This window comes from Phoca vitulina, unplaced genomic scaffold (assembly GCF_004348235.1).
Source record: "Phoca vitulina isolate PV1807 unplaced genomic scaffold, GSC_HSeal_1.0 scaffold3, whole genome shotgun sequence".
Taxonomy (NCBI): Eukaryota; Metazoa; Chordata; class Mammalia; order Carnivora; family Phocidae; genus Phoca; species Phoca vitulina.
The window spans coordinates 83,094,693-83,115,557 of record NW_022589706.1 but is presented as its reverse complement, the minus strand read 5'-3'; the positions used below and the strand labels follow the sequence as shown (position 1 = coordinate 83,115,557).

General features: G+C 40.7%; 1 protein-coding gene across 3 annotated transcripts in view; it reads right to left on the bottom strand.

Annotated features, from left to right (window-relative positions):
* The window catches only part of SGMS2 (sphingomyelin synthase 2), a 101,683-nt gene that overhangs the window by 36,853 nt on the left and 43,965 nt on the right, over window positions 1–20,865 (bottom strand). Inside the window, exon 3 of one of the 3 annotated variants that reach the window (XM_032400966.1) lies at window positions 2,555–2,713. The exons of the other annotated variants lie outside the window; for them this stretch is intronic. The gene's annotated coding sequence lies outside the window, so the exon portion shown is untranslated. The remainder of the gene's footprint in view (window positions 1–2,554; window positions 2,714–20,865) is intronic. 3 annotated transcript variants of the gene reach the window in all.

Genomic DNA, 20,865 nt, shown 5'->3' with positions numbered 1-20,865 from the left:
GTAAACTATGGTCAGAATTATTTTCTAGAGAGTGAAGCAGATTTAGAAAAACACAGGATGATCAAAAGCACTGTCTCTAAACCTGAACATGATGCCACGAGGTAGCCAGGAAACACTATAAACTCAACGTTCAATTAGCATCTAGCATCGGGAAGCTGAAAGATGTAATTCCATACTTAATCTTATTTCCACTGAATCTAATTTTCAGTGATGACCCTACATAAATAAAAGTATTTGACTATAAATAATTACCTGAAATTCTTTTTTTAAAAAATATACTTATGCTATCAAAAACCTTTTTTTAAAAAAAACTGAAACAAAGTAACAGGCTAGAAAAGTGGTTCCCCCCCCACTTTGGCCTTTTTTTTTTTTGCTTCTAACATCTCCTGTAGCATAATCTGCAGCAATCTTAGGCGATTAGGAGCCCACTTCCGAAGCTTATACTGAACGAGACCAAAAATTACATTCTGGTTAATATGTATCTATACTTCAGAGGCACATTTTAAGAATGTCAAAAAGGATTACAGGTTGATGAGGAACATTTGAAGGAAGAGTGAATTCCATCTGGGGGGGTTTACCAGATAAATAAAATCTCAGCTATCATCTCAGCTTCCAACTCCCTCCTCTGCTCGCTGACAATCACTCCAGGTCCTATGCATTTTAATCCTCCATCGATCTACTTAACTGCTCTCTCCAGCTTAGTTCAGGTCCCAAACATCCTTCCTTACAGAGGGCAGGATATCCATAGCCACAACAAATTTTAAATGGATTAAATCCATCCACCAAAAAAGATACATAAAAAATCATTTTTTAAATAAAAAGAAAGCCGATATAGTTCTAGGAGTATCAAGCACCACTAGTGTTTTGTACTATGAGAGCACGAAGCGAAAATAGCGCGAGAGCAGCTCGCTAAGAAGATAGAAAGTCATGAACAATCCCGCCCAAGGAGAAAGTGAAGGGCCACTGTATCTGTAGGGGAAGGACTGACCATACCGGCTATTTGGGGCAGCCCTCCCTTCCTCCGTCCCTCTCTGGTTTGGTTCCCGGTCCATTTCCTACTTTCCTGGCTTCTTTCAAGCCCTTAAATGGCTCTCCATGGCCCAAATCCATTGCTTATTTTGACTTTAAAAACAAACTGACAACAGAACCTTTCAAACATGTTCTACCGAAAGTGGAGAGAACAGTGTAGCGAACCTTATCGGCCACAACAACTGTCACAGGAAATCTTTTTCATCATCCCCCGCCCAGGATTTTTTTGAAGCAATCCCAGATATCTCTTCATCTCATCCGTACATATTTCAGTCTGCCTCTTTAAGATAAAGCTTCTCTTTAAAACAAAACAACAAAACACCTTACTGCCATTGTTTCCGCTAAACAAAATTACCATAATGATAAATACCCAGTCAGGTGACCTTTCCCCAGTCGTCTTATTTTTTTTCTCCAGACTATTCTCAGAGAGTGTTGCCTCCTTCTGACATTTGCCAGTGCTTGCAAGGACCTTTATAATCTGGCCTCTGCCTTCCTTTACAGGCTCAGTTTTTGAGATGAGTTTTTTTCCTGTCCCTAAATCTTGTGCTTCCAGTGACATTTACTTAACTTCTGTTCCCTTCACATGCGATATTCCCTCTCATCAGGCCTTTACATATAGTTTTTTTTTTTTTTTTTAGCTGTCTAATCCTCCTCTCACTTCTACCCCCTTGCTTACATACCTGCCTCTCACATGCCAATGTCATTTCGTCCAAGAAACCTCTCCTGCTACAATTCCTGGACCCAGAAATGAACTGTCAGACAGCACTCCTGGCCCAGTGAGGTTACCAAGCCCAGTCTCCCCTCTCCCCAAGTCCCCAGTTTTTTTTTTTTTACGGTTTTTTAAAATTTATTTATTTGCCACAGAGAGACAGAGAGAGCAGAGGCAGGGCGAGCGGCAGAGGGAGAGGAAGAAGCAGACTCCCCGCTGAGCAGGGAGCCCGACACAGGGCTTGATCCCAGGACACAGAGATCATGACCTGAGCAGATCATGACCTGAGTGGAAGGCAGACGCTTAACCGACTGAGCCACCCAGGCGCCCCCCCCCGCCCCCGGCCAAGTCCCTATTTAAAAACAAATGCCAAAAAAAAAAAAAAATTGCCAATTTATAACTTCTGGCTTGTTAGAAATTAACCTCTCTGGGGGTCCTTTGTGTCCAACATTTTCACGGTATGCCTAGCATTCTTCACATAGGGCTTCTGACCTATGTATTCATGCACAATTATTATGCAAACCTCTTATAAATGGTGTTCTATAGCTGCAAATCAGATTTTAGTTCAAAGTTTGTCAATGGTAAGAAAATCCACAGCATTTTAATTAAACATTATATTTAATAATCATAAAGCCTTTCAAATGTGAATTACATATTTAGCAAATACCTGGGTGTAATAAAGACAGGGACAAAAGTGCTAGTGGAAAAAGAAGACCCTAACTCTAAAGAAAAGGCTCTGAACTATTACAGGAGCTGAAAACTGCTCCACTTTATTCTGAAAGTGGCACCAACTCCTAAAAACAAAAATGTACTTACCAAGGACATTACTGTTCTTCAGCAGATAACTGCCTAAGTAAACAGACTTTCTCTGCGGAGATTTTCACCAAAGTGCAAGCAGAAAACTGTATTTGATTATTGACTGTTAAAGAGTTTTCTAGGAAATGTTGGTTGACCACTTTGTGCAGCTTTTCTTCCCTATGAAAATAAGATCATACATAATGACTAGGTAAAAGTGAACATTTCTCTAGGGTCTTAGCAAATCTAATTCACCTTATGTTTATGGCTTTGTATTATTTTAAGAAGCTTTAAAAAAATAATAAAAAAACAAAATAAAGCTTTTTTTGGGAAAAGTTTTACAAATACACACTTTAAACTATGTTAACAACATTACAATCATGCAAAGCTAGCTGGGATTTACCACTATTGTGCTTGATTCTCTGTGCCAATACAATTAATTAATTAATATTTTAGCTAACACTACATTGGAATATTTAAGTGTTTAAAATTTTTTGAATTTGTATCCCATTAATGATTTAAATTTATATGACCTAGACTTAAGAATAAGAGCTGTAACTAACACTCATACAAGTATTTACTACCGCCCAAACACTATTCTAAATGCTTTATTTATTTATTTATTTATTTATTTATTTTTTAAAGATTTTATTTATTTATTTGACAGAGAGAGATAGCGAGAGCAGGAACACAAGCAGGGGGAGTGGGAGAGGGAGAAGCAGGCTTCCCGCCGAGCAGGGAGCCCGATGTGGGACTCGATCCCAGGACCCTGGGATCATGACCTGAGCCGAAGGCAGACGCTTAACGACTGAGCCACCCAGGCGCCCTCTAAATGCTTTACTTATTTAATCTTCACAACTATGAGACAGATATTTTTATTACGCATATTTTACAAATGAGCACAGAGAAGTGAAGTGAATTGCCCAAAGTTCCCAGCTACTAAGTAGAGGAGCCAGCATTTGGTACTTTGGTAGTTCTAATTCAGTATGTCATTTTGCCACTTTTTGAGGAAAAAAACATCTACAAATGAGCACGCAGCTTCAGGATGAATTCTTGCAGCAAATTAAAGGAAATGTGATGGCACCCATCCCTCACTCCTGCATCTGAGCAGCCAACCTCAGGAGCTCAGGAGATTCTCATAGGCAGATCTCCTGTGCTGCTTCCTCCTGACACAGAGTGAGAATGTTCCAGAGTCGACAGGGAAAACCTGACATTTCCTTTATGGCTGTGACTCCCTGGCTGGGTCAACTCGCCTCCCCTAACTTTTCCATTTATATCCTCTTTCTGATACAGGGGACGGAAATGCTCCAGGAAAGTAGAACCAGACCAGGTTTAGTTTGTTGTGCTAAGGACGTGCTTGGGAACGAGAGAGGGGCCATGCGTTCTATCTGTGCTGTGAACCATACTGAGAAGAAAGAAGTACATTCCAGGACAGAGTCTCAGGGAGACTATGCAGACGTGTCTCCAGGCCCCCATCTTAAACTAATGGAGCTCTGCTTTTCTTTCTGTTTTGGATGGGTTACCCAAAACCTCATCTAAAATCTGGGTTCCGTGGCTAAAAGTTTAGACAGTAATGTAATGGTGACATGCCAAGGCCCTGGATCAGAACAGACCAGAATTCTTTTTTCTTTTTTTTTAAAGATTTTATTTATTTATTTCACAGAGAGATAGGGACAGCAGGAACACAAGCAGGGGGAGTGGGAGAGGGAGAAGCAGGCTTCCTGCCGAGCAGGGAGCCCGATGTGGGGCTCGATCCCAGGACCCTGGGATCATGACCTGAGCTGAAGGCAGACACTTAACGACTGAGCCACCCAGGCGCCCCTGGACCAGAATTTTTATCTCTGTATTTGGCCACAAATAAGCCATGACTAATCCTGGGTACATAATTTACGAACCTTGGGCTTCAGTTTCATTTACTACAACCCCATTATTTTATTTCTAAGACCCTTTGCCATATTTAAAAAATATATCATCCTGGGGCGCCTGGGTGGCTCAGACGTTAAGCGTCTGCCTTCGGCTCAGGTCATGAGCCCAGGGTCCTGGAATCGAGCCCCGCATCGGGCTCCCTGCTCAGCAGGAAGCCTGCTTCTCCTTCTCCCTCTGCCCCTGCTTATGTTTCTTCTCTAGCTGTGTCTCTCTCTATCAAATAAATAAAATCTTTAAAAAAAAAAAATCATCCTATAAAAAGAAAGTAAAGATGCATTAGTGATCTCAACCATGACAGCTAAAAAAGGCAAACAAAAATCCCATTTCTCACATTGAGAAAGAGGGTAAGGTAACTTATTACTGAAGAATGAATTAACCACCCATGCTCTAGGTATTTCCTCTTAGAGGTCAGAACCCCCGTGAGTTTGGTCCTATGGGTGAGAAATTGATTCTGTCAAAGATATAAAAGTGTCTGGTATTTTAATTTAGCTTGATGTAGATAATTTATGGGTAACAGGTCGATAGGGGTTTATTAAGATCACGAATGACAAAAGTTTACTCAGCAACCACAGCCCCTACATGTCCTTGAACCTACATGATAGTATCTTAGAAATTTAAAACCACCCCTTGATAAGAAGTGAAGCCATCTCTTTGGTCCGCAGATCCTTTGGCCTTACCTCTCTCTCTCACATTCTCAAATAAGGGACTATGTCAGACGATCAGCCGCTGGCGTAGTACAATAAAAAATAGGGTTTACCTTATATCTTTGTTTCTTACGGTCAGAAATCACATTTGTCAAAATATGCCACATGAAAAGGGAAATAAATTCATGGAAGAAACATCCATTAGGTTCTAGTCACTATTCAGCCGTCTAAATGGAGTAAGGAGACTACGGGGGGCGGGCGGCTAATGCAGAACCCTTTCCATACCAGGACTGAAGCCAATTAAATAAGAGGCTAACAAAGAGCTGCTGATCTCAGTCTAATTAAAGAATAAATAAGACATTAGAACTAAAGAAAATAATTTTATAAGGTTGAAGTGAAAGGTCACATCACCTAGAACAGTGATGGTTAATTTAGATGCAAGGTAAACAACAAAAAACTATTGGGTGAGCTCAGAGGCCAATACCAAAAGATACAAAGAATCAAATATTATGCTTTATTATACTAATTGACCATTAAATGGATGCAGATCCAAAATTAAGAAATAATGTAATATAAGTCAGTATAATCTATATTTAAAGTAGTGTTTAAAAAAAGGACTTTTCTAAAACACTTAAAAGTAAGAAGCAAAAATATCCCAAGTAACTTGAAATCATATAACTTGATTTCAAGAGCGTAACTTCTATTCTATTAGCATTAATGTTTAAAGGCAGACAATTTACAGTATCAAAAAAGATTAGATTTCTCTGGTAATGGATCAGCAACCCTAGATTCGATTTTTTTTTTCTTCTGGGTAGCAGACTATTCCAGTTTTAACCTTGGACATCATACCACCACCCCAACCTTCATACACACAGACACAGACAGAAACACACTCGTGTGCATGGGCGCACATACACACACACACACACACACACACACAGCCAAATAACTTTGGAAAAGCAGAGGATCAAGTATTAAAGCTTTGTTAATTAAAATAACCAATTTCTCCCTCAAATTTTTAGAATAAACAGAGCTAAGTGAACTCCATCAAAGTTTATTTGAACCATCTGAAGTATTATTTATGGCTTCTTCTGTTTTTGAAAATAAGTTCTATTACGTTCAGTAACCTTTTAGGAATGATTAACACAGTTTTCCATCAAGTAACAAAGATTTCTGATGAAAGACTGAAAATCTAAATTAATAGAAAGACTCTAGGTTCTTTATAAAGCCAAGCTTAAAAGCATTTCCTCAAATCAACATTCTACTCTCAAAATTATTCAAGGTATGAGACTGCATATAAAACAGGGATTCTACCTTCAATGCGAAATTCAGTGAGCACTACTGTGGCTTCAAGAAAAGTCAGAAAATTTTAGAGTTAAATAAGCTTTCTCCTTATATTTTATAGAGATCCAAAAGTTAACCTGAGTCACTAGGCTCTTATTTTGGTAATACAACCTTATGGCAGCTGAATAAAATGGTGTCAGTTGCTTAGATTTTGCCACTAACCCAGGCTTCCAAATTATTTTATTTTATTTATTTACTTTACTTTTCTTTCTTTTTTTTTTTTTTTTTTTAAAGATTTTATTTATTTATTTGACAGAGAGAGACACAGTGAGAGAGGGAACACAAGCAAGGGGAGCGGGAGAGGGAGAAGCAGGCTTCCCGCGGAGCAGGGAGCCCGATGCGATGCGGGGCTCGACCCCAGGACCCTGGGATCATGACCTGAGCCGAAGGCAGATGCCCAACGACTGAGCCACCCAGGTGCCCCATTTATTTACTTTTCTAAATAATTTTGCATGAACGAATGTTGTTAGCTTTTGAGATAATCTTGAGAGCCACTCCCCTAATCCCTTTCTTCCTGTTGATTTTATAGCAGATCCTTCCTTGGGAAACACTCCCACCTGATAGAACCAGAGAGAGACTCTCTTCAAGTTCAGGGAGAAGAAAGGTTCCTAATCTCACAGCACTGCTGAATCACTACAGAACATCGAACACCATCCAGGCACGGCTGTCCCACTAGCCCAAAAGGGCAGTAACGTACTCTCAACGCAGTCCAGTAACATTCTGCTTTTCCTTCAAGAAATAAATTCAAGGGAAGTTAGAAGTCTTAAAAGATCAAATTGGAATTAGTGCTATGGCTTCCCCCCCTTACCTAAGCTCCTCCCATTTCTTCAGTCCAGCTCGGAGGGTGTGCAGTTTGCAGCCTATGTGGGCTATCTCCTCTGCTGGGGTGGGAGGTGCAAGGGCAGTCCGCATAGGACTCGGGTCAATGTTGCTGGCCGCCAGCCAAGCGCCTGGCTTCTAGAGCACTGGGGTGGCCCTGAATGAATGTGTCAGCTCACACACTCAAAGATACCAGATCTACCTCATCCTTCTCCAAAGAACCTCAGGTACCTTTCCTTGTCAAAAGGAGTCAATAACGTAGCTGCATAATTAGGATTTGCAGATGTGCTACAAAGCCCCCAAAATTTCACCCGATTTAGGATGCTTTACTTAGTGTGACTGCATTCTTTATTATAATGTATCTTATTTAAGAAGGGGGATGTAGCATAAGGCATAAGAAAGTAAAGCAAAAACGCGTATGTTGCTTCAGAACATTATGGATGCCTCAGAAGCCCACAAGCAACCTCTGTGATTATATCCCCCTCCCTCTACATAATCCTAATGTCATTTCTCAATATATAAATAACTTTCAAAAGTACATAATGCTGAAAACCCTAGGAGAAGTTTCTTAAGGATGCTATAATTATAATTTCTATTAACTGCAGTTCTCAAGATGATAAAAGAATCAACGAATCCTTAAAAGTTCTCCTCTTTCGGTTTTCCTTCATTCCTTCCCATTTCTGCCCCTACCACTTAGGGAGATGTCTGGAAGGCAGGAGGCATGGTACTATTCCCCAGAGCTTGTGATAATAGACATTGGCGCTCCCCAAATATTAACATGTTAATATGCACAACCACTTTGTGGGGGAGGTACCATGATCACCTCCGTCTGAGGCATGAGGAAGTGAAACCTAGAAATCTAGCAAGTGGGCAGAGGCTATGAACCCAGGCAATCGGCTCCAGGGTTCATGCTCTTAGCCACTATGCTATGTTGTGATTCTCTGAGATCTTGGTCTATTTTTACAATTTGGAATGCGCTATTTTTTCCCAAAGAGAAATGGATTTCCTTCCTCATGAATCCTTCTGGGGAGAGAGTTCATCTTTCCCTCCTCCACCCTCCCTTCCCAGTTACCATGCAGGTGGCAGTCTGTTTGCCCTATGAGGTGACTTCCTTGCAAATATTAGCCAGCCCCACCTTCTAACACACAGTTACTTGCCCTGGGTCATCTGATGCCTTCAGTGCTTCCGTGAATGTTTATCCCCCTCCCCAGTGACTTATGAGAGGGACATTTCCTGGAAATATTGTGGATGGACATGTCACTGTGGTGAGGTGTTCAGAGCGTCTGAATCACTCCTGTTGCCTAGCAACCGGTTTGTGTTTGGCAGGAGGACGGTGACTCAGACACAGGTACACTCAGACACAGGGCAGATATTTAGTAAGCATGACCTCCTCCCAGCTAGACTGTGGATTTCATGTTTAACCTTGACACTGTTCTTCCACATGTCACTGTTAGTAGAGGCTCCTTCAGTTCTTTCCAAGTCAGGGAATTCAAAATACAGTACGCTGTGCAGAGCATCAACAAATCCCCCATGGCTGAAATACAGGCTACATTATTCCCTACTGAGTTCTGAAGAAAAACTTCAAGACAAAAGTAATTACAAAATTCTTACATATAAAAGTGAATTGAAATTATAGGCTGTCATGGAAGTTACTTTCCATCCCTCTGAGAATTAGCTCATGATTTCCGTGAATATAACATATTCTTAAACAGCACTGAGTCACTTATTTGGACCTCATACTTAAGAATTTTCTTCAGGCAAACAGGGTTGACTCATTTGGCGGGCCATACCCTTGGCCAGAAAACCTTTACACCTACACACATACCCGGCTTTTTACCTGAAAGAATTGATGACCAAATATAAGTGGATTCAGAATAGTAGGGATTCATTCTCAAATACCAACATGACTAGAGAGAGATGTCAGAGTGGGCCTGAGGTCACCTCACTGATTTCTGTCTTCAAATTTAAGTTAGCATGTGTGCCTATGTCACTCCAGAAGCCAAAACATTCTAGAATAAAACACTCTGGACTTGTACTTCATGTAAATCTCCAACAGTTATTATTATTCCCCTAATATTTTAGAGACCCACCATTTTTCCTAGTGATGTCTATTCTTTAAATATTCAAAGGAGAAAAAGTGATTTTGAAACAGGCACAGAAATACACACATACCAGAGAGTGGGGTTTTTTGTTTTTTGGGTTTTTTTTTGTCCTTTTCAGTCATGCCTGCTCAAGACACAGAAAGTAAGGCCCAAGAATGTGCCTAAATGGTACCCCTAATCTTGGTGAGAAAATCCTGAATCCTAAATTTATTTAATGCTTATGGACTGAAGGATACAAATGTAATCTAGGAAGTTGTCTTTTTTCTTCCCTACATCAAATAAAATTCATCCTTACAGATGGGTTCCAGTATGCCTGTTATCTATAAGTACTATTAAAAGTCTAATACATGATATAAATTTTACTTTGTTCTTGACAGCTATAAAAGGAGTATGTAAGTATACTTAGCAAAGATTTTCATCTTAAACATATGTTAAAACTTAATTTTCTCCAACATTTTTTTTTTTTTGAAGGGCATATTTTAGGGGGAAAAAAATCTTTCCAAGTCTAAAAACTTCTTGAAGTCTGCCAGACAAACTCCACAGCAGACTTCTTAAGAAAAAGGTGCTCTCATTATCTGGCACTGGATAACTGGTTACAATTACTACTGGCAAGCAATATGGGGGTGAACTGCTCTCCAAAGCATTTTTTAAGTCCGTAACCCTGCCCGAAGTAGGTTCTCCCAATTCGGGGTTCATAGTTGATAAATGAACCTGCTGAGCACTATAACATGTTTGGGCTTGTGCATATAACTGGGATAGTAAGCTCTGTTCCTCAGATTCCCAAAATAGAGTTATTATTGGGAATAAAACTGGCAGCAGAAAGCTTAGGATTTAAGTTCATGAATCTGTTGCTGACCATCTGCTTCGTGCAACTTTCAGTCACAAAAGAACATTCGTTATTGTCAGGAGAACAAGACAGACCTTTGTCCCTGTCCTCACAGAGCCTGCGGTCTAGTTGGGGAAACAAATAACTATAATACCGGCAGATAAAGGTTTGGAGAATTAAAATCAAGATTCTAGGAACACACTGCAAAGGCATACCCCTTAGTTCGGGAAGGTCAGGTAAGGCTTCCTAGGAGAAAGGGCCTCTCAAGTCAGATCTGAAAAGTGAAGGAGTCCGGCAAGGTGGGGTGGGGTTACTTAAGGCAGAGAAATAGTATGTGCCCGCAGAGGCCTTAAGCAACAAAGAAGAATGTGGTCTGTATGTATAGGAGCAGAAGGAAAGTCAGCTTGGCTGAAATGGCAAGGTAGGCTCTTGAAGAACCTGATAAGGCCTTTTTATGATATTTGGATTTTGCCCCCAGGATAATGGGATCAGGAAGTGCCGGGCTCAGTTTTGTATTTTGTAAGGATCCCACTGAGGATTTCTGACACTTAGAGACCAAGGAAATGAGCATTTCTTACACTCAGCAGAAAATGATCAGGTCACCTCTATACCCAAGGGTAAAGGTACAAGGTTCTTCATGCAACCTATTTCCTGTAGCACCAGTGAGATGTTACCATGTGACCCAGGAAAGCAGAGGGGCTACGCGCTCAGCCTGCAAAGAAGACAGATGACTCAAATTCAAACTCTAGCTCTATCGCGTTCTACCTAACACTTTTAACTTTGGGCAAGTCCCGAAACCCTCTACATCTCAAAGTGGACATAACAGTAGTTACCTCGTAAGGCTGCTGCACAAATGAAGCCCTCTATGTGAGCCAGTGAGACGGCAGCTACCATGATGCTATTCAGTCTTAGTCATTATCATCCCAAGTATGCCAGTCAGCCCACCGCAAGCATTAAGAACCACTGCTCTGGACTACATTTAATGTTTTCAAGCCATATAAACACTTTTTCTTTAGAAGCCATCTAATTTCTTTAGGAAAAGTAGCTTACACAAATAAATCTTTGTCTTTAACACTTACCAGTTGTCCATTTGAATATTTTAACATTGAAAATGGGATGTTAAGATAATACAATTATTTAAAAATAAGCTTTATTTCAATCTTGGGGCCTTATGTCCTATTCAGACAAAGATCTGCTGTCCTAAGTGAAGTTTCTAGGACTATTTGCAGGTAAGCTTCAGAATCAGAGGGTAGTTAGAAATCAAGACTGCCTAACTAAACTTCTATGGCCATGAGTCTAAAGGAATTTGAATAAATCCATGTATCTAATAATCAGATTATAGAAAATTTAAACAAAAAGCATTTAGGCCTAAATACAGACATGGAGAGGACCAAAGAACCAGTCGTGGATTCACCATGAAATGTAAAACCCTCCTCTATTCAGCAGCCTCCTTGCTGCTCTATTTGTTAGATGTAAATGCTAAGTCCCTGTCCAGAAATCTGAGGAATTATACATTTTACAAGAGAACGCAGACTACAAGTCAAGATATAATGCCAAAGATTAATTAAAATTAACGAAAAAGGAGCACCTGGGTGGCTCAGTCATTAAGCGTCTGCCTTCGGCTCAGGTCATGATCCCAGGGTCCTGAGATCGAGCCCCGCATCGGGCTCCCTGCTCAGCAGGAAGCCTGCTTCTCCCTCTCCCACTCCCCCTGCTTGTGTTCCCTCTCTCACTGTGTCTCTCTCTGTCAAATAAATAAATAAAATCTTAAAAAAAAAAAATTAACTAAAAATATTTGTGTCACTCACCACTAATACTGCAGACAGACAGGATATTAAAATCTTTGCAGAGCTGATTGAGTCGGGGTTCCAAGACCACTCCCAGTTCAATGATTCACGAGGAGAACTCCCAGGACCCTGCCTATAGTCCTACTCATGGCTAGGATTTGTTACAGCAAGAGGATACAAATCAGCAAGGGGAAAAGGCCCCCCATGGGATAAAGTCCAGAGGCAATCAGGAGCAAGCTTCCAAGGGTCCTGTCCCAGGGGAATCACACAGGTTGTGCTTAATTTCCCAGCACTGAGTTGTGACAGTACCTGTGAAATACGGTCTTCCCGGGAAGCTCATTAGTGACTCAGCATCTGGGGTTTCTTTGGGGCTGGTCACACAGAAACCTGCCATTGGGCATGTACCCAAATTCCATACTCCTGGAATGCAAGCAGGTATTCAACAGAAACTGTCTTGTTTGCACAGCGGAGGCACAGTGAGCCACACTAACGAGGGAACCGTCCCCAAACCTAAGTTCCCAGATGCCAGCCACCAGCCAAGGCTGCAAGCAGGCCTTTCAAAAAGAGCAGTCTCAGGCCCGCTGTGTTAACTCATATTTGCATACTGTCCTATTTCAATTAGCAATATAAGACCAAATTAAAGAGAAAAGTCTTACTTTTAGCAGGTCACCCAGGTACATCATGAGCCTAAGAAGCACTCTTATCCTATATATTTTCAGTATTTAAAATGTAGCATTTTTAATGTGGACAACCACGGTCTTAAATTACATAATAGAAGATTTAAGATTTTTTTTGTACAGTAAAAAAAAAAAAGCTGCCTTCTAGTCCTATTTACTTTTCTGAGCATCTTCTTTTATAAAATACCACTGAAAATTCTGAACAAACAGTGTTCCTGAACTGAAACTACTCTCAGAAACCATTTAGCCTACCAGATTGGCGATAAAATTCAGGCCCAGATAACAGCTACCCTCACAAGTTTCTAGCAGGAATGGAATAAGAAAAACTCCTTCTGGGAAGCAATTTGACAAGGTATCTTATCAAAATTATACATATACCTTATGACCTGCAATTCTGCTCTGCAAACGTATACACATATAATTGTGTACATGCAGAATAACCTATGTACAAAGTTATTTATTGTGGCATTGTTTAAGAGCAAAGGACTGGCCACAAACCAAATGTCCATCAATAGGTCACTATTTAAATTGTGGTACATCCATACAATGGACTACTCTGTAACTGTTGAGGAAAAAAAAAAAAAAAGGAATGAGGAAGCTCTCTTAGTACTGATTTGTTAAACCGTCCTACATATATTCAGAGAAAAACATACATGGCACAGAAGTACAGTTTACTATCTTTTACCTTATGAAAAGAGCAAATGTGAATATAAATTGTGTATAGAGAAACTCTGGAAGGATGCATCAGACACAGATAAGAGAGGCTGGGAGAGGGTAGCGGAGGCAGAATTTGGGCATTATCTGTGAACCTAAAAAAATATATTAAAAGGACATACTGGACAGGTGATGCTTCTTTCTTTTCTAAGGCCAGGTTATATTAAGCCGGCACCTTTTTGATGTGTGGATCATTTTACTAGGCTTCTGTATTTCTGCGTGGTTAAACGAGAGCATAAGATCACTTTATCTTACTTTCCAGATCGGGTTTCCACTCTCTTCCTTTTCCACGAGTCTGCCTGTCAGCTGGAAGGGGGTTTCCCCAGGACACCTGACAGTGAATAAAGTTCTCTGTGCCTCCCTTTGCCCATTTGCCTGCTGGGGAAATTTGGGAGATCCTTAAAAGCTCCATTTCTGAAAGCAGGGATTTTGTTTTGTTCACTGCCTTATTCGCAACACTGAACAGAGCGCCTGGCACACAGAAATTGCTCAGTAAGTATTTGTTGAATAAATGAGTTCTTTTCTTCATCCAGCTTCAATGGTACAGACACTACCAGACAAAGAGGGAGATATCATTGGGGTCAAATATTCAGAAATTGCTGTCATTCCTAGTATCGGCTCTATATAGGCGTTCTAATCCGAGCAACATTCCTAGAATTATTTTGAATTTTACAGAAGACAAACAAATAAGCCTATAGAATGCTGTGCTGAACAATGACTCTTAAATATTCATATTTATTTTTAATTAACTTGGGATTACAAGACCCTGGAGTCCATCTTAGGGCTTAAATCTTTTTAGGGGAACACCACACTAATTAGTAATGATCAAAAAAGAATGGCTTTTAGAAGAGTCAAATGAGCCCCCAGTCATAAGGTGCCCATAAGCTGTACAGAAGAGAAAATATTTTGCATTAAAAATGTAACTGCGGGGGCGCCTGGCTGGTGACGTCGGTTAGGTCTCAGACTCTCAGTTTTGGCTCAGGTCCTGATCTCAAGATCGTGAGACTGAGCCCCACATGGGGCTCCATACTCAGCGCGGAGTCTGCTTAAGTTTCTCTCTCCCTCTGTTCCTCCCCCCACTCGCGCTCTCTCTCTCTCTCTAAAATAAGTGAATAAATATTTTTTAAAAATGTAACTGCTCTTTTTATTTAAGAATAAAATTATCCTTCAAATTAAATTCAAATTAGTCTAGATAGTGAAAAGAATTGCACAATGTCCATCCTAAAAGAGGAAACTTCCTCCTCAGTGGGCACAGAATGGGTATAACTACCATACCTTTTAAACCTTGGTTTTTAAATAACTACAAAAAACAAATAACTTTGCTAGTAATAATTTTAGTAATGTGGCCAAATAGGTGCACAGCTGACAGATCTTTCTTTGAAGATTTTAATGCCACAAACTTTTCTTAAGGCATGGGTGAGTCAGTTCCTGAGGGCTGTTTTTTGTCAGTACCACAGAGGGGTTAGGAGGTTTTGGTGTTACCTCTAGTTCTCTTATTGTCATTTAAGGCAACAATCCAATGAGTGAGGAAACATCCACTCACCTGGATCAGCATGAAATCTAAGACTCTCCTGAGGAAATTCTCAGTTAAGGAATTAATGGAATGTCTTAACTGGAAAGGGAAGATAGCAGAGAAGTTGCGGGACAACTGGTAGGTGACCAACCTTTAGCTGATGCAAATCACACTCATGACCTAGCAGCAGGAAGCACCGAACCTTGTGGGTGCAGATGGGAACACACCGAATCCCACCTTGGTTCTCCTACCAGTCAACACCCCCTGTCTTGTAGCAGACCCTTTCTGCGAAGAGTGGTATGGGGCCAAGCATGACAGCTCTAAAAGATGGAGAAAGTGAGAGGTTCAATAAGAAAGATGTTTTGTTCTTACATGTTTTGTTGGTTTTCTGGAGATGGAGGTGAAATGAAGAGCTAATCCTGTCCTCTTGGAAGCGTCACGAGGAAAACACGAACTCTACCAGGTACCGGCATTTGAGGAGGACAAAAGTAACCTGGCCGTTCATTTGGCTGCCACTGACTTAATACACACCAGACCCTATTCGGAGGTGGAGCAGTGAAGGTGGGCGGATTCCCGTCCCTCATGATGCTCACATTCTAATGTGGAAACCACCAAGTAGATAAACAAGAAGACTGCGATAAATGCCACCGAGAGAGGTCAATCAGCATCAGAGCAAGGCTGGTGCGGCTCATGCAGGGCAAGTGGTCAGGGATGCTGAGGGGAGGCTACTTAGGACAATAACGGTGGGGGAGGTGGAGGAGGGGGCAGCCAGGGAAGAAGAGCACTCTAGGCCAAAGGAGCAGCTGGTTCAAAAGCCCTGAGGCAGGAAGGAGCCAGGCAGGTTTGAAGAATGGAAAGGCAGGCATTGGTGAAGATTGTGATCAGAGGAGTAGTGAGGGCCGGGGACAAAGGCCCGGACGCTGAGGGCTCTTCAGGTCAGGTGGATGGACTGCCCACACACACAGCAGAGTTCAGCATCCCGGAAGCCCAGGCTGCTATGAGGTGTCCGCTCTGTCACTTCCTAAGACAATGCTGGAAGATTCTCTCTGAAATACAGCTGCTGCAATCTTCTCATGGAGTTTTTTAAAAAGACTTTAACTGTTTATAACTTGGTATTAATGATAGTAATAATATATTCAGCTTACAGATTTTTTTTCAATTACATGGCTAACATGGTGCCTTTCATCTAGTCAAACTTAGAATGTGTCCCCTTGTCAAAAAGAATGCGTAAGAGGGGGTGGGTGGTTAGAATGCAAATTCATGCTTACTACGCCAAAAACTCTTAAGTACACATCCTAATGTCGTGTCATGGTAAGAAAGGACCCATTTCAAAAAATATCACAGAAGGTCATGATTTATTTTAATTTGAAATATAGATACCATGCATAACTTCATAAAGGAATCGAGTAAATGATATAACATATGGAATAAAATGCTACTCTAAGAAGAGTAATGTAGAACCAGAGCCAGGTGAATACAGACCAGGGGTTCTCGGTCAGAAGCTACAGTGGAAGAGGGAGGGGTCCCACCTGTGACTGAAGATTGTCCCACCTGCTCCGGGTATGGAATCACTGCTCAGGTAGCACAGCTGGGAAGTGGGGATGGTTAATGAACAAGGGCTCTGAAAACCTAACTCCACATTCAGCACCTGTGTGACTCCAGGAATGGTACTTAATCTCTTTGTGCCTCAGGTTCCTCATCTATAAATGGGAATAACAACAGTACAAACTCCGCGGGGTCCTCAAGAGGACTGACGAGATTAATATTTATAATGCGTTCAGAAATAGCACCTGGCATATTGTGCACTATTGTTGAGTAACTAAAATAGAGAAAGACAAAGGGTAATAGAATGTACTAAGTCTTACAATGTGACAAAAACCGGCACTGAGCTGGCTACATAGTTGGCTCATTTCCTTCGTACAGGGTAAAGCAAAAGAAGAAACAACATTTCCTAAGCTCAGAGAGAGAAAGTGTATGTATCTCCGTACCCGGATTTGGGAGAAAGAGGAGTGGGGAACTTGGTTTTGTTCCCCAAGGACACAGCTCAAGAAATATGCTCGCAAGGGTTCTGTACACAGGAGGCGGGCCGTAAGCAACAGCCCAGACCAGGCAGACCATCGTATGACGTCATCCGATGGTTTTTCAGGGTGTCCTTCAATACATTCCGAAGCATAACTCTCTCGAGTTTCTCTGGTAGGAAGCCAAGGCAACGTGATACAAATAAGCAGCTTTGACGGTCTGGCTCATTTCAGGGATTCAACTGCACCAGAAATTCCTCCTGCACTTGCATTTCCTTCAGCCATGCTTCTGATAAGAGCTAAGGAGAAGACGGCTCCAGATTTGTAAAACAAATTCTCCAACATCAGGAGATGGACGAAATGCAGCCACATAAAAAAACCTAAGTAACCTGATGCATTGAAAGCAACTTTCCCCAGAAGCATCTGTTTTTTAAGTCTAATGGACTTGAGAGTTGTTGTTTGGCAAAGAACAGCCATAAAATCGTCTTGGGGGATTAAACAATTTAAAAGAATATTGCTTTTGTCATATTCATCTCAGGCTCTACCTAGCAGTAAAACATGGAGAGTTTCCAAATGACAAAAGCCACTGTGGTTAAGACGCATTTTATTGTAAGTTGGAATGCAGAATATAAGTTGGAAAAGAGGTAAATTTTTATTTTATTAGAGAGCAAATCTTAGCTAGAAAAGGACCTTTGTTGCTCCAGATACTCCCGTCCTCTACATAGAAGACGTGGTACCACTGAACTTCCATGGTTATTCCACAAGTCCTACGAAGAAGATGGCATCCCCGTGATTTGTCAACCTTTTTCATTCCAGCAGGCAAAGTATGTTGTTCTTAAGGCTAATTATTTAAGAATTTTTCTTCAGTGTTCATCTTCAAATTGTTAATCAACTATAGCAGTATATTTTCACGTTAATACTTGTGAGGTATTGTTAAGCCACCAAAGAAAGCAGAAATAGATGAACTCACGTGCAGTTCACCGGCAAGGGAGAGCCAGGGACAGCATGTATTAACTAATCCCTAGGTATGCTTGGACAGGCATCATTTCCTTAGAGAAGGCTTTCTTCATTCCTCCAGGCTGCATTAGGGTCCCCTTCACCAAAGCCACATTATCCGCTTTCTCCATCATAACAGTTTGGTAAGTATAATTATGTAGTCAATTGTTAGGAAAGATTTACTTGTCTCTTTTCTGTACACTCCATGAGGGAAGGGACCATATCTGTCAGGTTTTCTGCTGTCTCCCTGGCACACAAGTCAATGGGTATTTGTTCACGGCCTAACTCCCTCTTTATAAGACAGTCAGCTGTGTTCCTAAAGAGTCCCATGTAAGCTCTTTGCAAGTCAGATAAGGAAGTCACTGAAGTAATCCTATAGAGGGCGGGGGAGAGGGAAAGCATTGTAATATTATAAAACTGACAAATTTGATGCCTTGAGTATTTTCAGAAGCAGAGTCTTTGTATGTACATATGGCAGATATGAATGAGAGAGGGAAGGAGAAAAGGAGGAATAGGAATGACCCACCAGTTTAAATGGGTACTTTAAGAGTAAAATTATGTTATGAGAACTCAAATAGTGTTTTCTAATTATAGACTCTTAAATTTAAAATATCTTGAAAGGTCACTCTGTACTTCCCTCTGCCTAATACAGACTGCATTCAAAATATCCCAGAAATAGGAGTAAATTTTTTTTTTTTTTTAAAGCTAGAGGGAAAGGTTGAACAATGGATTAAAAAGCCGTGTGTCTTGCAACCTCTGCTTTCTGTAGTTTTTCTGTCAGGTCTTCCACAAATCTAGTCCACAAATCTGGCAATCTAGTCCTTTCCTTCATGACACAAAGGTATTACTGTTCTAGCCAAACTCCTCAACAACTTAAAAGTCATAAGAAATGACAAGATACAACAGTGAAACTTAATTATTTAACTTTACGAAATGCTTTCCAATCCTCTGCAACAAAAGAAAATAACCCTTTTGTACTTTAATACTGAAAGTGAGAAAGTGTTTAACCTTACTGGTAAGCAAAGAAACCCAAATCAAAGTGAGATGTCATGTTTTCACATATTAAGTTGGCTAAAAAACAAACCAAATCATCAAACTCCTCTCCAGGACTACTGTAAAACATTTCTTATATTTTACAAACAACCTAAGAATGTGAACAAAGATTCAGCTCTGAGCCTCTAACATTGTTGACAATAGTAAGAAGCTGGAAATAACAAAGTGTCCAACAACAGAGGATTGCTTAAATACACTGTGGTGGATGGACACAATGGAATACGAAATACTTCCTTACTGTGTTTAGTGGGGAGTGACAAGAGGTTCATGATACATTCAAGAGTACAAACCAGCAATATGTGTATGACCCTATTTATCCTGTAAAGTTGCATGTGTAAACACAATGCTGGAAAGATAATGCAAAATAGTAACAGGTGACAGATTTATATGTGACTTAAACTTTCCTTCTTATCCAGGTTTAAATGTTTCTAAAATAAACACGAGTTGTCATAATTAAAAAGTTAGAGAAAAGATGAGGCTAAAATCCCAACACAAATTTCCAAATGTCAGTTACCATATTAACAATCTCTAAAAAAACATTTACCATAAGCACAAAGTCTGTTTAATATCATTATGTACTAAGGATAAAAATAATAAACCCTATTTTTCATTTTGGTCACTGTGTGTGGTAAGCAAATAAAAACACTCTGTCCTGGAAACTTAAAAGTTTTCTTTTTAGCAAGATGCCATTTGTGGTAATGTACCACCCAGTAGCAAAGAGGTCAGCGTCTCGGGTTAAATACGGCATAATTACAGTTCATAAAATTAAAGCAAAATGTACATATGTACATAGTACATAAAGCAAAATGTACTATGATTACTCTGGCTCAAAATCTTGTCTTTTAAAATAAAAATGAAGCTAGAAGTAAAAATGAAACGAGACATGAATAAATATGAACTAAGATGGAAACAAATTTGGGAGGGGGTTGTTATTAGTAAGAGGCTGCCAGAGAGAGTTCACCTCTGGTCAGGGAGAGAGTACATTTGGTGGAGGCAGAGTAGCTCCTCAGGAGACACGTAAGTATTATAATCAAAACCACCAGGCTCCAACAGTGTCCTGTACATACCCGAGTAGCTTAACAGAACGAGCCCACTAGCTACACCTGAGTCGTTTATCCAGCGTTAAACTGTGCAAACCCTCCATCTCTTGCTCAGGAATCTCCTTCAGATTCCCAGCCATTCCAGTCTCTTGGATCTGGGACCATTTCCTCCAGTTTTTATTTTTCTCTCCTATTCTTTTGTTGTCCTTGCTCTTTTTTTTTTTTTTTTTAAGATTTTATTTATCTGACAGAGAGAGAGACAGCGAGAGAGGGAACACAAGCAGGGGGAGTGGAAGATGGAGAAGCAGGCTTCCTGCAGAGCAGGGAGCCCGACGTGGGGCTCGATCCCAGGACCCTGGGATCATGACCTGAGCCGAAGGCAGAAGCTTAATGACTGAGCCACCCAGGCGCCCCTGTTGTCCTTGCTCTTAAGATTTCTAAGAGGTGGTTCACTCTAGCTTCCTCACTAGTTATCAGCAGTTTGCTTCTCTTGTGAGAAACTTGGTTTTAAAAATGAATAACTTATACCACATCTTCTTTATCCATTCATCTGTTGATGGACATCTTGGCTCTTTCCACAGTTTGGCTATTGTGGACATTGCTGCTATAAACATCGGGGTGCACGTACCCTTTCGGGTCCCTACTTTTGTATCTTTGGGGTAAATATCCAGGAGTGCAATTGCTGGATCATATGGTAGCTCTATTTTCAACCATCAAAAGGAATGAGATCTTGCCATTTGCAACGACGTGGATGGAACTGGAGGGTATTATGCTGAGCGAAATAAGTCAAACAGAGAAAGACATGTATCATATGACCTCACTGATATGAGGAATTCTTAATCTCAGGAAACAAACTGAGGGTTGCTGGAGTGG